Consider the following 15,008-nt stretch of genomic DNA (forward strand, 5'->3'; position numbering starts at 1 on the left):
GCTCATTGTGTTTTTTTCTAATTCTTACTGAGGCAGGCGGAGGACCTCTTCCAGTGCCTGTCAACTTTTGCTGATGAAATTAAATGTAGAAAATGAAAGAGCTTGAGATGCAAATCACTTGGCGGGCAGCCCCCGGGGTTCAGTAATTCAGGGGGCATTGTTGTCACCCCAGTGCAAAGCACTGTATCTACACACAGCATTCTAGCTGAGTATTTTAATTGACTCATTTATTTTGCTGAATTCTAATCCCAGAAACACAGATCACATCAAGCTATTTCAGCCTAGTGGAAAGGTGCCAAGCTTTCCGGGGGCTCTCTCCTGCTCTTTTTCTGTGTGTTACAGGATTGTGAGTTTGTTGCTTTTTTTTTTTTTAATGATAAGCTTATTTGTTCAAGAAAAGGTTTTAGAGATTGAAGAAGCAATGTCATCAAGAAATGATTAACTCTGCCCTGATGGGAAAGAGGACATTTGAAGGATAAATAGAATAGTGTGTGTGTGTGTGTGTGTGTGTGTGCGCGCGCACACACACACACACACAGTCAGAGAAAGGGAGGCAGGCTTTGCAGAAGGAAAAAAAAGAAATGAAAAAATGAAAAAACAGCATAGTAAACTTAGGAAGTGGCAAGTATTTGTTGAATCACCTATGGGTGACTGTGTGCACCAAGTTTGCATATTATTGAATGCCACATATACCAAAAGACATTGAATAGATGGTTCTAGAGTTCAGAGACTGGTCTGGTGCTATACAATGTCCATCCTCCCAAATAAGCAGCTATGAAAACCAAAGGTGTTTCAGACATTACCTGGACTGGACAGCTATACAAACCAATGATGTCTCGACATATTGTTTGCAAAGCTTGCTGAGATATACAAGTGGCACAGACTGCATAGCTCTTCACTGGTTAGGAGGTCTGTCATAACCCTCACTGAACCACCTTGATGATCAGTATGCATGGATACATAGCATCATATATATGTCATCGGTAACCGTTCTTAAGTTATGCCTCTGTTAACGTTGTCCACACAGAAAATGTTTCTGCCATGTCTAATGTAGACTTGAAAACTAAAGAGGCAAGACAAGGTTAACATGTTGTCATATGTCATTCAGCTTTGTGTTTAATTTGGGCACGACACTTGACTGATTATTCAATTACGTTTTTAAAATATTATTTTATTTTATCTATTTATTTGACAGAAAAAGAGGGAAAGAGAGAGAGAGGGAGAATGGGCATGCCAGGGCCGCCAGCCACTGCAAACGAACTCCAGATGCATGTGCCCCCTTATGCATCTGGCTAACGTGGGTCCTGGGAAATAGAACCTGGGTCCTGTGGCTTTGCAGGCAAAAAAAGCCATAACTGCTAAGCCATCCCTCCAGCCCCCAATTGCTTTTTTTATTAAGAACATACTTTGTATGGATACATCCTGTGTTGGTACCATCTTTTCCCTCCTCTTTGCCCCCTTCCACAGGGGGCCCTCCTTCGTAGGGTTGCTGGTATTCCCCATGGGGTTGTAGGTTATTCACTGTGGCAACAGCACTCAGAGATTGGAGGGATGGAATACTTCTGAGTATGACGTCTCAACCTGTAGCTCTTACAATCTTTCCACCCACTCTTCTACAAAATTCCCTGAGCCTTGTTGAGTGGCTTTTAAGTCTACTTCAGTGGTGAGCTCTTAGGAGCCTCTGGATCTCTGCTTTGGTCGGTGTTGAGCATCTGTCTGTCTCCTGCACCCTGGCACTTGATTGTCAGGTTCACATGGAAGCAGCACTCTTCTTTGTCTCCCCAGATCCTGAGTGCTTTCACCTGGGCCGGGGCTGAGCTGTGAGGGGTGGTTTGTCTCCTCAGATCTCACTACCTTTCTGTGTGCCCACCCTCCAGAGCTGGGGACTCAAGGACAGGTCGGTCAGGAAGGCAGAGCAAAAGGCCTGCTTCTGCAGCGCACTTGCAGGGTCCAGGACACCCCAAGCCAGGAGCAGGGGTACCGGGACCAGGGACCTAGGAGGTGGAGAAGGAATGGGGAGCTCTGGCCTACTCACTCTGTCTATTCCGAGTATTGTTCATAACACACTGCTCCAAAACTGCATGGCTTAAAGCAATAGCAGTATGTGTGTGCTTGTGAATTCAGTTTGGACAGGGCTGGGCACACTACTGTCTCTGCTATACTATGTCTGGGACCTGGGCTGAAATGACTCTTAACGGTGAGGGGCTGGAGCATCTGAGGCTGACCCAGCATTTCCTCCTTGAAGGCTTCTCCCATGACAAATTTGAGTTTCTTCAGATTCTGATGAATCGTGAAGCTGATACAAAGCCTTGAAGAAGCATATATGCACGCATACATGTCTCACACACATAAAGTAAGAAAGAAAAGAAAAGAATAGCTAGGGAGATGACTCAGTGGATGAAAAGTGTCTGTCATGCAAGCCTGAGTACCTGAGTTCAGGACCCACATAGAGCGGGACATTGCTGTCGTGTTAGCTCTCTGTAGTCCCAGCACATGCCTAGGGCAAGAAGAGAAAGGAAAAGGTTAACCAAAACTAAGGACAACACCTGCACGCATGTTGCTGCAGTCAGGTTCGCATTGCTGGTAGAAATCACCCAACTAAGAGCAGCTTCTGGGAAAAAGAGGTTTATTTTGGCTGACAGGCTAGAGAGGAAGCTCCACGATGGCAGGGGGAAACGATGGCATGAGCAGAGGGTGGACATCACCTCCTGGCAAACATAAGATGTACAATAGCAAAAGGAGAGTGTGGCGCACACTGGCATGGAGAAACTTGCTGTAACACCCATAAGCCCGCCCCCAACAATACACCACCTCCAGGAGGCGTTAATTCCCAAATCTCCATCAGCTGGGAACCTAGCATTCAGAACACCTAAGTTTATGGGGGACACCTGAACCAAACCACCACACATGTGAACATATATACATACATGTGCATTATTTGCAAATACACATACAGAACAAAAATAGTGAGAAAGGCATGAAGAGTGGGCTGCTAGGGGTATAAAGCAAAGATAAAACACAATAAGACCTTGCTTATCTACAACTTCAGAATGTGATGTGATTTGGGGGGGGCATGTGTGTATAGAATGTGTGCACGTATGTATGTGTGCATGAGTGTCCCGTGTGCAGTGTGGAGACAAGAACACTGGGTGTCCTCTTCTATTGCCCATCCACATTGTGCCCCTGAGGCCAGTGTCTCTCTGAACATGGAGCTGGTTCATTCCCGTCAGTCGAGGTGACCAGCGAGTTCTGGTGATTCTCCTGTCTTGCCTGTCACAGGACTGGGGCCAAAGGCATGCATGTCCGTGCCAGATTTTTACATGGGTGCCAGAGGATTAGGTCTTCATGCTTGTATGGAAAGCATTCTTAGCTGCTGAGCCATCCCCCAGCCCCTAGAACTTGATTTTATAAGAATATTTCTCTCTCACTTTGGGCAGGGTGTTTGGGGTATTTTGTTTTGATTTGTTTCGTTTTTGCAAATCAAGAACTGGAGGTTGACAGAGTGAGGAACATGCTGAGGCACTGTCCCCACACATAGACTCACTGCTGCGCTCATGACCCTCACGGTGACTACCCACAGACCCACTGAGGAGGACCTGCGGTGGAATGGGGACGGAGGAGAGGGAACCTAAGGGTACAACCTGATGGCAATATGATCAGTATGCAAAATGTTAACAATAAGTGAATCAGCGTTGGAAGCTGGATTCCCCTGCCCCCATTATGAACAGATATTCTAGGGAGAACATGTCTGTGTAGCTCTGAAGTTATTCACCACAAGATTTGAGGAAGTAGCTCTTTCAAATGTGACCAGTCATATTGACTTAATGCATTTTACGTTGTACGGTGTAATTTTTTTTAATTTGCATAAGTCAACAATCCCCTTTTTCAGATAAGACAAAACTTTAATAAAACATTCTCATTGTGAATAATGCCAGTGAAAACTAGAGAATTGAATATTAAAAGAAAAAACCTTTATGACTTTGTGTACATTTCCATTACAAGGGTGGAAGAGAGTATCTATAAAAAGAGAACTGTTGCCTTATACAAATTTAAATGTTAGCTGTTAATAAGAGAAAGCCTGTGTTGGTTTTTGTTGATTGCCAACTTGACTGGTCCTTGAATCACCTGTGAGGGATTATCTAGATGAGGTTGGCCTCTTGACAGGCCTGTGAGGGGTCATCTTCTTTAGGTTAATTGAGGCGACACGAACTCCCCCACTTAACTGTATGTGGCCCCATTCCATGGCCAGCTTCATGGACTATATAAAAAGGAGAAAGCTGTCTGAGCAGCAGTCATCTCTCTGCTTCCTCACTGTGGACTGCATGTGACCCGCTGCCTCAAGCCCCTGCCACCATTCCTGTCCCTCCGTGATGGACTGTAACCTGGAACTGCAAGCTGAGATAAACGCTTCCTCCCATGAACTGGTTTCTCAGATACTTTCCTCAGCAATGGAAAGGTAACTGATACACTCTTACAGAAGCGTATGGTGGGAGAGAGTGTGGTGCGTGGATGAATGGATACACTCTGAGCTCCCTTCTTCTCTTACTAGTTATGTGCCTTCATGGAGTAATTCCTCAGCTATAGTACCCTGGTGATGAATATGGGAGGTTCGTGGAAGGTAAATGAGAAAGGTACGAAAACACTCACATGGTGTAAAATGCCTTCCAAATGCGGGCTGTTGCTTTATAAATAACAAGTCACTTATGGGCTGAGCTAATTCCACTTCAAAGAAACATGAAAAATAGTCTCCATGAGCCTCACTAGCCTGCACAAGGCTCGTGAATTGGTCTTCCCCGAGGGTACATCGTCTTGTTTGGCAGAACAAGGTCAAAGGCTGAAAGAAGTTTTTATCAACGTCTGTATTAGTATATAATAAATATCTGGAAGTTTTCTGAAACGTTCATCATTGGCTTTACAAATGTGATGGACACTGGAGGTTCTTCAAACCAGAAGAACCCACCCCCCACCCCAGACCTAAGGCACGGTGCCTCGGCAGACTTTCCACCCATTCTACACACACACCTCTCTCTCTCTCTCTCTCTCTCTCTCTCTCTCTCGACTGTTCCTCCATGTCCCTTCCCCTTCTCTGAGGCACTGCCATTGGCAGCCCCGCCCCTCTTGTTCCTCTTCCCCTTGCAAGTTCGTCAGCCTCTGTCCTCCAGGGGCTGGTCCGTGGTCAGAACATCACTCAGGGAATAATGGGAGCTGTGTCTGGTCTGGTCTCTCCTCCTGGGAACCTTTATTAATTTCCTCTTCTGTAAAATGAGGGTGTGTATTGCTTTCCCATGGATAATGTAGCAAATTACCATTAATTATGTGGCTTAAAACAGCAGCTTTTTTTTTTTTTTTTTTTTTTTAGTTTCAGTTCTGGAAACCTAAAGGCCATACTTAAGGTGTTGGAGTGTCACATTCCTTCTGAGGGAAAATCATGTACGTGTATGTGTGTGTGTGTGTGTGTGTGAGAGAGAGAGAGAGAGAGAGAGAGAAAGAGAGAGAACACCCAGGATTGAATCGAGGGTTATACACATGCTAAGGAGATGCCATACCACTGAATTACATCCTCAGCTCTTTCCATATGTATAAATAGTTGGTCTTTTTTTTAAATTTTTTATTTATTTATTTGAGAGCGACAGACACAGAGATAAAGACAGATAGAGGGAGAGAGAGAATGGGCGCACCAGGGCTTCCAGACTCTGCAAACGAACTCCAGACGCGTGCGCCCCCTTGTGCATCTGGCTAACGTGGGACCTGGGGAACCGAGCCTCGAACCGGGGTCCTTAGGCTTCACAGGCAAGCACTTAACCACTAAGCCATCTCTCCAGCCCGGTCTTTTTTTTTTTTTTTTAATTTTGAGACAGGGTTTCACTAAATTACCCAGAGGTCTTGAAATCACTCTTTAGCTCAGGGAGACATTGAACTTGCCATCTTTCTGCCTCATTTTCCACAGTGCTGGGAAAAACTTTCCTTGATACTTCTGGTGGCTGTGGGCATCCTTTGCCTTCATATCATTATATGTCCAGCATGCATCACCACATGGCCTCCCATCCCCCTTTGCCAGGAGTCTCTCCTCCATTTCTTCTAAGGATACCTGCCTCTGGATTTAAGGCTCACTTGGATAATCTGGCATATTCTCATCTAAAAACCCTTAGCTAAATTATATCTGCAAAAACCCTTTTGCAAATAAGCTCACACAGCATCCAAGGTTATGGTGTGGACACATCTTCTAGAAGGTCACCCATCAACTGACTGCACTGTGACATTGCTATGCTTCATAGACTTGTTGGAAGTTTATGGAGCATTTAACAACAGAGTGGCCCTTGCAAAGAAAGAACTCAATGAGTGGGGGGTATCAGTCAAGGGTAGGTCCTTCATGGACCCAGAGAGCTTATGTAGCTTTGGAGAGAAGTTTGAGCAAAGCAAGGGCAAGAGAAACAGTGTTTTAAAAATCACTGAGGCTGGAGAAATAGCTTAGAGGTTAAGGTACTTGCCTGCAAAGCCAAAGGACCCAGGTTTAATTCCCTAGGACCCATATAAGTCAGATGTACAAGGTAGTGCATGAGTATGGAGTTCATCTGCGGCAGGTGGAGGCCCTGGCATGCCCATTCTCTCCCTCTTCCCCCCCCCACGGAAATTTTTTTTTAAATCCCTTAAAAAAAAAAAAAAGATTTCTGGGCATGAGGGCACATGTCCAGGACTCAGGAGACCAAGAGATAACAACTGAGTTTGAGGCCAGCCTAGGTTACATAGCATGTCCCTGTCTCAAACAAACCAATAAAAAGAGCAAGGATAGCTGGTTTATAAGCTCCCAGCAAGGTTCTGTGGGCACTGCGTACTGTTGGCTGTATGTTTTAGAGGATGTGAGATATATGTTGATGGTGAGCCCGGTGTGGGAATAGCTCTAGGTATGCTCCTCAGGCACACTCACCTCTCTGGTACAGAGGGTCTGCCCCCTGCCTTTGCTAATGAGTTCTGATGCTGGCAGCATGCTTGATGAGAAGAGGCAGAAATGAGAAGCGTCTATGCTGCCATGAGTACAGCTGGTTAGCACTGAGCACAAGAGCTTTGACTGTCTTGAGATGTTCTCTCTGAGTCACACAAGCATCTTCTCGCAGGGCAGAACTCAGCCTCTAGACGCCGCTGTGGTGCTGGCTAATCAACTTCACAGAGGCTCAGAAGAGAGCCCCAAGTGCTCTGAGGTGAAAAACTACAACCGTTTTGAATCATGTGGATGACATGAACTCATGGGACTGTGTCCACTTTCCCCAAAGGGCAGAGAAGCAAGGTTTCCATGGGTCACCCAAATAGTATCATGTGCTAGGTACCCGCTGGGTCATACCTCTGCTTCCAGCGTTGTCGTAGGAGATGAATGGGAGGGAACTGCTGGAAGCTCTGGACTGAGGTATTTCCAGACATAGTAATGGCTAAGATTTCAGCGGCTCTCCTAGAGGTCTTCTTGAGGCACTCTGAGGGAGTGCCAGCTTAAAGGGAAGCCAAGTGGCTAAGAGGTGTTCTTTTCCAAACACACAGACAGTCACATCTCCACAGTTCTCTCTATGATACAGGAGAATTCTTAGAGGAAAGGGAGGCTCACACAAATACAGTCACATCATTTCATTGATATATCTTTGTTGTAATTTTGACCTGTAGTAAATATAAAATAATTGAGCTAACAAATAGAACACAACAATTTACATAAATAAGTGAGCTATACAAATTTCCCAGGAGGAAAAAATGTCCCATATTTTACTCCTAAACTGGCCTCACAGTGTCCAGGATATTCATCTCTGTCTTGGCAATTGTCACAGGCTGGACATCTACCTTGATACAGACATGACTCCTAAGAGAAAGAGTCCTGGAGGTGACTTGTTAGAAAAGGTTCCCATGCAAAACCCCACAGGGCCCCTGCGGGAGTGATCTTAGGAAGGGCAGAGAGCCCAGCAGTAATGAAGTATCAAGCCAGCTCCTTTGACCCGGTCGCTTTTGTGAGCTCTGATAAGAATAAAGGTCACATCTTTCACTTGACCCTATTGCAGTGACAGAGCTGGAGTTTTATTTTTCTAGATACGCTGGTCACCAGTTAAGGGAATTGTAGTTGCCTGACATTATAAAATGTCTCCCATAGCTTCATGTGTCTGTGATTTAAGCCTCATACTTAATCCCTAGCTGGTGGAGCCTTGTTGGAGGAGGCATATCTGTTGGGGCATTGCACTCAGTGAGCTTGCTTTCTCTGCTTCCTCTCTGCTGATGTGGAGATGTGACATGATGTCTGGCTCTCTGCTCCTGCCCCTGCCACGCTTTCCCTGCCATGACGACACTTCCCTGGTAGAAACCCTTTCTTATCCATAAGCTGCTTCAGGCCAGATGTTTTGTCCCAGCAATGAGAAGGTAACTGCTACAGCAGGGGAGAGTGTGCCAGACACTATTCGCTTACAGCCTGTGATTTGCATGTTAATACTTGTAATATATTCAATGCATGATGAACATTTGGAATAGTGCCATGAGTTCTAGACAATGCTTCTCACCATTTACTATCACCTCCCCCTTCTCGTATTTCCCTGATTATAAAATGAAGTTTGCTCTATCACAGCTAGGCCCTTGGTCTGTCTGTCTTTCTCTCTCTCCCTCTCCTCATGCAGCTGGGAGCTGCACCTGAGTGCTGGGAGTGGCTGGTGAGGCGTTGGTGTTTAAGCAGACTGCTGCCTCTGCTTGGTCAGAGATGTCACTGAAACTGCCAGTGGATACAAAGGCCCATGGGCTTCTATTTTGCATTATTAAATTATGGTGATAAATGAGTGTGACCAAATCTTTTATTCTTTCCCTGGAGATGTAGCTCTTACAAATGTGAATGTGGCCTCTGGTATGATTGCCTCATAGATGAAAACAGGCTTTTTTTTTTTTTTTTTGGTCATTCTTGGGACTGAACTGAGGACCTTACACATGCCAGGCAAGCATGCTGTCACTGAGCTACATACTCAGCTGTCACCGTCGTTGTTGTTATCATTATTATTTGCAGTGCTGGAGACTGAACCAAGGGCCTCACACATGGTAGGCGAGCATTCAGAATCACTGCCAGTCTCCAAATCCAAAATTCCTCCAGTACACACATATCTCCAAACCATAAAATTCTGAATGCTAGAACTTTGTTTATAGACTTCTAAGGCAAGTTGAAGTATAATTATAGAGGAAGGAGGGAAACAGTTATACAGGACATCCAAATGTTCCTGTAAGGAAGTCGTGTGGACACAGATCCTCATGTGTCCAGTAAGGGTTTCAGAAGTTGACTCTTTGCCACGTGGGCCGGAGATGGCTAATTGTCACTTCCTTTAAGACAAGGAAGTCAGCAGAAGAGGGGAGAGCATCAGGTATGCAGCTGGTAGTGGACATCTGTGACCATGATGTCAGCTTCCCTTCTCTTCTCTCTTCCAGGTAGGAATTAACAAAACTTTTATTGACAATCTTCATACATGTATAGTATACTTAACATAAGCCCCTACGCCCCTCCTGTTATGTCTCTTGTCCCCCCTGCTCCATGCCCCTTTCCCTGTGCCCCTTCTTCTTTCCAGGTGCTGAATAGGAGTTTTATTCTTTGGAATATATGGAAGAGTCATGAAATGGTAACCAAAAGTCAGACCCCTTAGTGACTCCCACTCCATTGTACAGACAAAGGACCCGCGGCCACGCTGAGAGGATGAGGCCCAGGCCCGAGTCGGGGCCATGCTAAGTCTCCTTTCCTTCCACCATGTCTGTGCGAGTCACATGCATTTCCTTTCTCCAGCACTTGAGCCTGTTTCTTGCTTGGGCTTTCAGCCGGCTGCCTGGCACGTGCGTCCCCTGTCGTAACAGTCACAGCCCCAGTGTCCCTGCGTCTCAGCAGTGTCTTTTGCCACCCAGCATGGCATGCCTCAGTCTCTGCCACATTTCCCTTAAGTTCTGCGTGACAAGCAGAGGAACCTGATGGCTCTCTTGGCTCTTTATCTGTTTGTCACTTATGTGTCCCTTTGAAGTGTCAGCTGAAAGCCAGCACAGTGAACTTCCAGTCCGCAAGAGGACCTGGCTCACAGGACTCCCTAGCAAGCGTGACGTTGCAAGGGGAGTGAGCTAGATGGGCAACAGAGGTCCACAATGCCACATGAGATGGCTTTACATAAGCAGGGATCGTGGTATAGTAATATCCAATAGATTCGTTGAACAAGTCAGGTGAGTCATGTTAATTTTCTCTAGTAGATACATTTGGAAAAAAACATAAAGTGAAAACACAAGGGTAAAATCAATTCAAAAGCACATTCTACTTAACCTGGTACATCTAAAATGTCACCATTTCAGCATGAAATCAATATTAAAATGTGGTTACTGAGCTATTTTGCTTTTTCTTCACACCAGACTTTTGAAATCCCGTGTATAATTTACATTTACAGCACATCTCAATGTTAGCACGGAGGGGCTTTTTTGCCAGAAATATTTGACACTTAGATAACATAAAACTGATAGATAGAATAGTATGTCTTTGTTAATTTTTGTCTAATTACTGAATTCATTACCAGTTAAATTTTTTAAATTAGTTAACAGGGAAATTTAAAACCTCAGTTCCTTAGTCAAACTAGGAACATCTCGGTTGCTCGGAGCCCCAGGTGGCCGGTGACTGTGCGGGTCGGTGGCCGTTGCTTCGGATGTCGGTTATGACGGTCCCTGACATGGTGTGGAAACAGCCCGGTACGTGGAACTCACGAGGCAGAAACGCTGGGCCATCTGGCTGCCTCCTAGATAGCACGTAGATTAAGATAAGTTGATGAAGGCTTTAAGACCTGGAGAGTTGTTTAATTCGTGTGTGTGTGTGTGTGTGTGTGTGTGTGTGTGTGTGTGTGTTTGTGAGTGAGTAGGTTCGTGTGTGTGTGTGTGTGTGTCTGTGTGTCTGTGTGTGTGTGTGTATGTGAATGGAGGCTAGAGGAGAATCTGGAATGCCATTTCTCTCCTCTCAGGTGCCATCCACCTTTTTTAATTTTTTTTTAAATAGAGTCTGTCATTGGCCTGGAGCACACCGAGTAGGCTAGACTAGCCCCAGCAAACCCTGGGGACCTGCTTATCTCTGCCTCCAAAGCACTAGGCTTACACATGCATGCCACCATGCCTGGCTTCTGTTACTTGTTACGTGGGTGCTGAAGACTGAATTCAGGTCCTTGTGCTTGTAAAGCAACTATTTACCCAACTGAGCCATCTCCCAACCCCAAGTCGCGTTATCCTTCTTTAAAAATGTATTTTCATTTATGTATTTGCAAGGAGAGAGAGAGAGAGAGAGAAGATAGGCACCCACTACAGACAAACTCCAGACGCATGTTCCAGTGTGCATCTGGCTTTATGTGGGTACTGGGGATTTGAACCTGGGCTACTTGGCTTTGCAGGCAAGTGCCTTAACCGCTGAGCCATCTCCCAACCCCAAGTTATTTTATTCTTACTTGTTTTAGGATGGTCAGGTTTGGGGTTATCCCAATGTCCACAGAGGTCGTGTCATAAGCAGGGTGTGGTGATTTGAATCACATGCCCTCCCCCATAAACTCATGTGTTCTGAATGCTTTGTCCCCAGTAGGTGGAGGTTTAGGAGGTGGAGACTTGCTAAAGGAGGTGTGCTGTTGGGGTGGGCTTTGGGATCTTACAGTTGCCTCGCCCTTGCCGGAGCTTAGGTGGCTCTCTTGCTGCGGTTTTCCACCTGCTGTGGCAGAGTTACGTCTAGCCTCTGTCCTAACGTCTTTCTCCTGCAATCACGATGCTTCCCCCCGAGACTGTAAGCCAAAATAAACTCTGTTCTCCCACCAGCTTCGTTTTGGTCAGGTGCTTTGTCTCAGCAACACAAAAGAAACAATAACACAGGGCCAAACACAAAAGATGTATAGACCAGTAAGCCCTCTGAAGGTATCCCCCAGCGGTGAGCAAAGGCTGGGGGCCACTCAGAGCAGAGGCCTTACTCCAGAGGAACTACGCAGCGCTGCATATTTCTCACCGCTGCCATGGAGGCACTGCAGGCTTCTCTGTATAGAAGGGGTGGTTTTCCCTGACCCCCTGCGAGTCTCGGCACAGAGGAGCTGCGCTTAAGAAGACTCTAGCCGTCCCTAGCCCCTCACAAGACTTCTGCAGATCACGACCTCCTGGAGTCCACCAGCAGCTCCAAATAAAATATTGTTTCATGTGTGTGTCCCTCGGGAAATGAACAAGGGTCAGTGTGATGTTCTGAGACATCGATGTCACAGGCTTCTGTCATGGCTCTAAGTTAATTATCAAGTGACAGTTTTCCTCAGCTAAGGGCATTAGCAGACTAATTCTAATTGAGATGTCCAGCTGCCCAGAGAGCCTGGGTGCCTAACAAGTAGACAAACACTGAGGCTTTTCACGGTGAACTTTATCTGAGTTAAATGGTCTGTCAGAATACCTTTCAGGGACACCTCTTGTCCAGTCAAGAAGCTATCAAGAATGGGATTTAAAAACAATGAATGGAATCCTCAGAAAACAGCCCAACTTTATTTCCCTTTCTAAAGCCCCTGAGTGGCACCAGGCTATTGGGTACCTTTCTGTTTCCATTATCTTTCAACACAGTTTGGGGGGGCTGTGTCTGATGTGTATATGTGTGTGTGAGTGTGGGCATGCACTTATTACAGTCTATGTGTGGAGGTCAGAGAAGAACTTCTCTATCAGTCTTTGCCTTTCCCTCTTTTTTGAGTGGGGGGTCTCTGTTCACCGCTGTGGTTGGCAGGCTAGCTAGTCCTTGAGCTTCCGGAAAATTCTGTCTCTACCTCCCGTCTTTCCATAAGTGTGCTGGGATTACAGAAGTCTGCACAGCTTCTAGCTCTTATATGGGGCCTGAGGATCTGAACTCAGATACTCATGCTTGCTTGACAGGTGCTTTATCCACTGAGCCATCTCCCCCATCCCACACTTTCTTTTTCTGAGGCAAGATCTATGTAATTCTGGCTGATCTGGTACATGAAGTATAGACCATGCTAGCCTGTAGCTCAAGGCAGCCCTCCTGCCTCAGCCTCCCAAGGTTTAAGATTATAGTCATGCACTGCTACGCCAGGCTTGGTGTTTGTTTTTGAGATGGATTTTGTATAGACCATACTGGCCAGAAACTAAGTAATTAGCTAAGGCTGACATTGGAACTCTTTTCTGATCTTTTCCCTCTGCCTCTGAAGTGATGTGATTATAGGCTTCCATCACCACACTTTTCACCATGCTTTTATCAAAAATCTTCTCTACTCAGATGTGATGGGAGGAACGAAAAGGTGAGCCCAGGGCTGGGGGAGTAGCTGTGTTGGACAGCTCTTACATAGTGTGTGAGAGGCCCTACTATGATCCTAACACTGCACACACACACACACACACACACACACACACACACACACACACACACATAATCCCTGTTCTGAGAGCTCCAGGGCCAGTGGAGAGTGTGGCTTCCCACAGAGAGCTAAGCACAAAGGTGATTCATTGCCATTCCTTACCACAGAGAACGCCTGCTGTTGGACAGCCTTGTGGAAAACGCTAGGGATGCAAAGAGCCACAGAACATAATCTCTGCTCTCCACAAGCTTATAATCACAAGGACAGGTACAGAAGATGAAAGAAAAAGAAGATAGAACTTTATAGGATGTGGTAGGAAGCCATCCATCAAGGTGGTCCTTAAGTCCAAACTGGTGAAAAAGGACACATGTTGATTCGCTTGCTGGCTCCTCTCTGTATGTTTTAATTGTCTAACTTGGAAGAAGAAAAGAATTATTCTCCCAAACCAGCATGGAAACTGGCAAGCCTCTCACAATCAGAGTTATTTCTCACCCAGGACACCACTGACTCTCCTGATAGCCCTGGTGACAGACATCAGTTTAGCACCATGTTCTGTTAAGGAAATGCAAGCCAAGTGTAAACCAGTCATGGAAGAGATGAAGATAGGAGGATCCGGAGTTCAAGGCATTCATCAGCTACATAGTGGGTTCAAGGCTGTCCAGGGCTACCTGGAACCCTGAAGAGGGAGAAAGAGAAAGGTGGAGAGAGAGAGAGGGAGTGACAGAAAGAGAGAGAAAGGAGGTGTGAAGGAAGCGAGGAAGGGACAAAAGGAGAAAGAGAGGGAAGTGCAAGCCCCCAAAAGCCAAGTGTTATCTCAGGCTAACAGAGTTGGGGATGGAGGAGAAGGTGGAGGGAAGAATGGAGGAGAGGGAAGGGGTAGGAAAGAGGAGAGAAAAGAGAAATATAAGCCAGAAAACCAAGTGTATGCCCAAGGCCACAAAACTAGAAACTTGGATCCACATCTTCTTACTCCAGGCCCAATGTCTCTTTCTAGAATCCCACAGTCTCCCAGATCTCTCCCAAGTCACAGCTCCTGCCGCTAGAGACCACGATCCCCTGAAGACCATGGTGCCATCTAATTGGTTTGCTTCTTATCGCGTTGGCAGCTGTAGCAGGTGAACTCCTCCAGCTGTCCCCTGGCAATGTGCTTCATCTCCTTTTCACGCTTTTTATAGTCAGTCTTTTTGTCCCCCACCCTCATCCCAATCTGTTTGAGAAAATAAGGAGTATCAGGGTAGAGGTATTGGCTTTGAAAATTGATATTAGCTAAGGCAGTATTTGGGAAATAATTGTTGCAACCCAAGGGCATTGGGCCATTCCCTTTGTTAACTGATGAATCTGTATCTTACCTCACCTCATTATTATTCGTTTTCTTTTTGGTTTGCACACGCTGGTGGTGCCATCCTTATGGCTGTATTTTTAGAAGTCTTAGCTTATTATAGCAACCGTGAAAAGGGATGGAAGAAGACATCTGGCTCCTGACATAACATCCACTTGATTGTTTCTTAAACTAAACTTCTCTTCATCCAGCTCTCAGTAGAGGCCGTGCCCTCACTGCTGAGTGAAGCTCCTGCCTTTGTGTGGTTGCTGAGGGATCTACCAGATAATGGGAGAGGTTTCAGGTTGTTGCTGGTCCTCTTCCTCGTCCAGTTGATTCTGGGTACCACTTAGGCCTGGAAGACA

At 45.9% G+C, this 15,008-nt stretch overlaps 1 protein-coding gene across 4 annotated transcripts in view; it reads left to right on the top strand.

Annotated features, from left to right (window-relative positions):
• The window catches only part of Tmem108 (transmembrane protein 108), a 356,822-nt gene that overhangs the window by 193,102 nt on the left and 148,712 nt on the right, over positions 1–15,008 (top strand). The window lies entirely within an intron of this gene.

This window comes from Jaculus jaculus, chromosome 17, assembly GCF_020740685.1.
Source record: "Jaculus jaculus isolate mJacJac1 chromosome 17, mJacJac1.mat.Y.cur, whole genome shotgun sequence".
Classification (NCBI taxonomy): Eukaryota; Metazoa; Chordata; class Mammalia; order Rodentia; family Dipodidae; genus Jaculus; species Jaculus jaculus.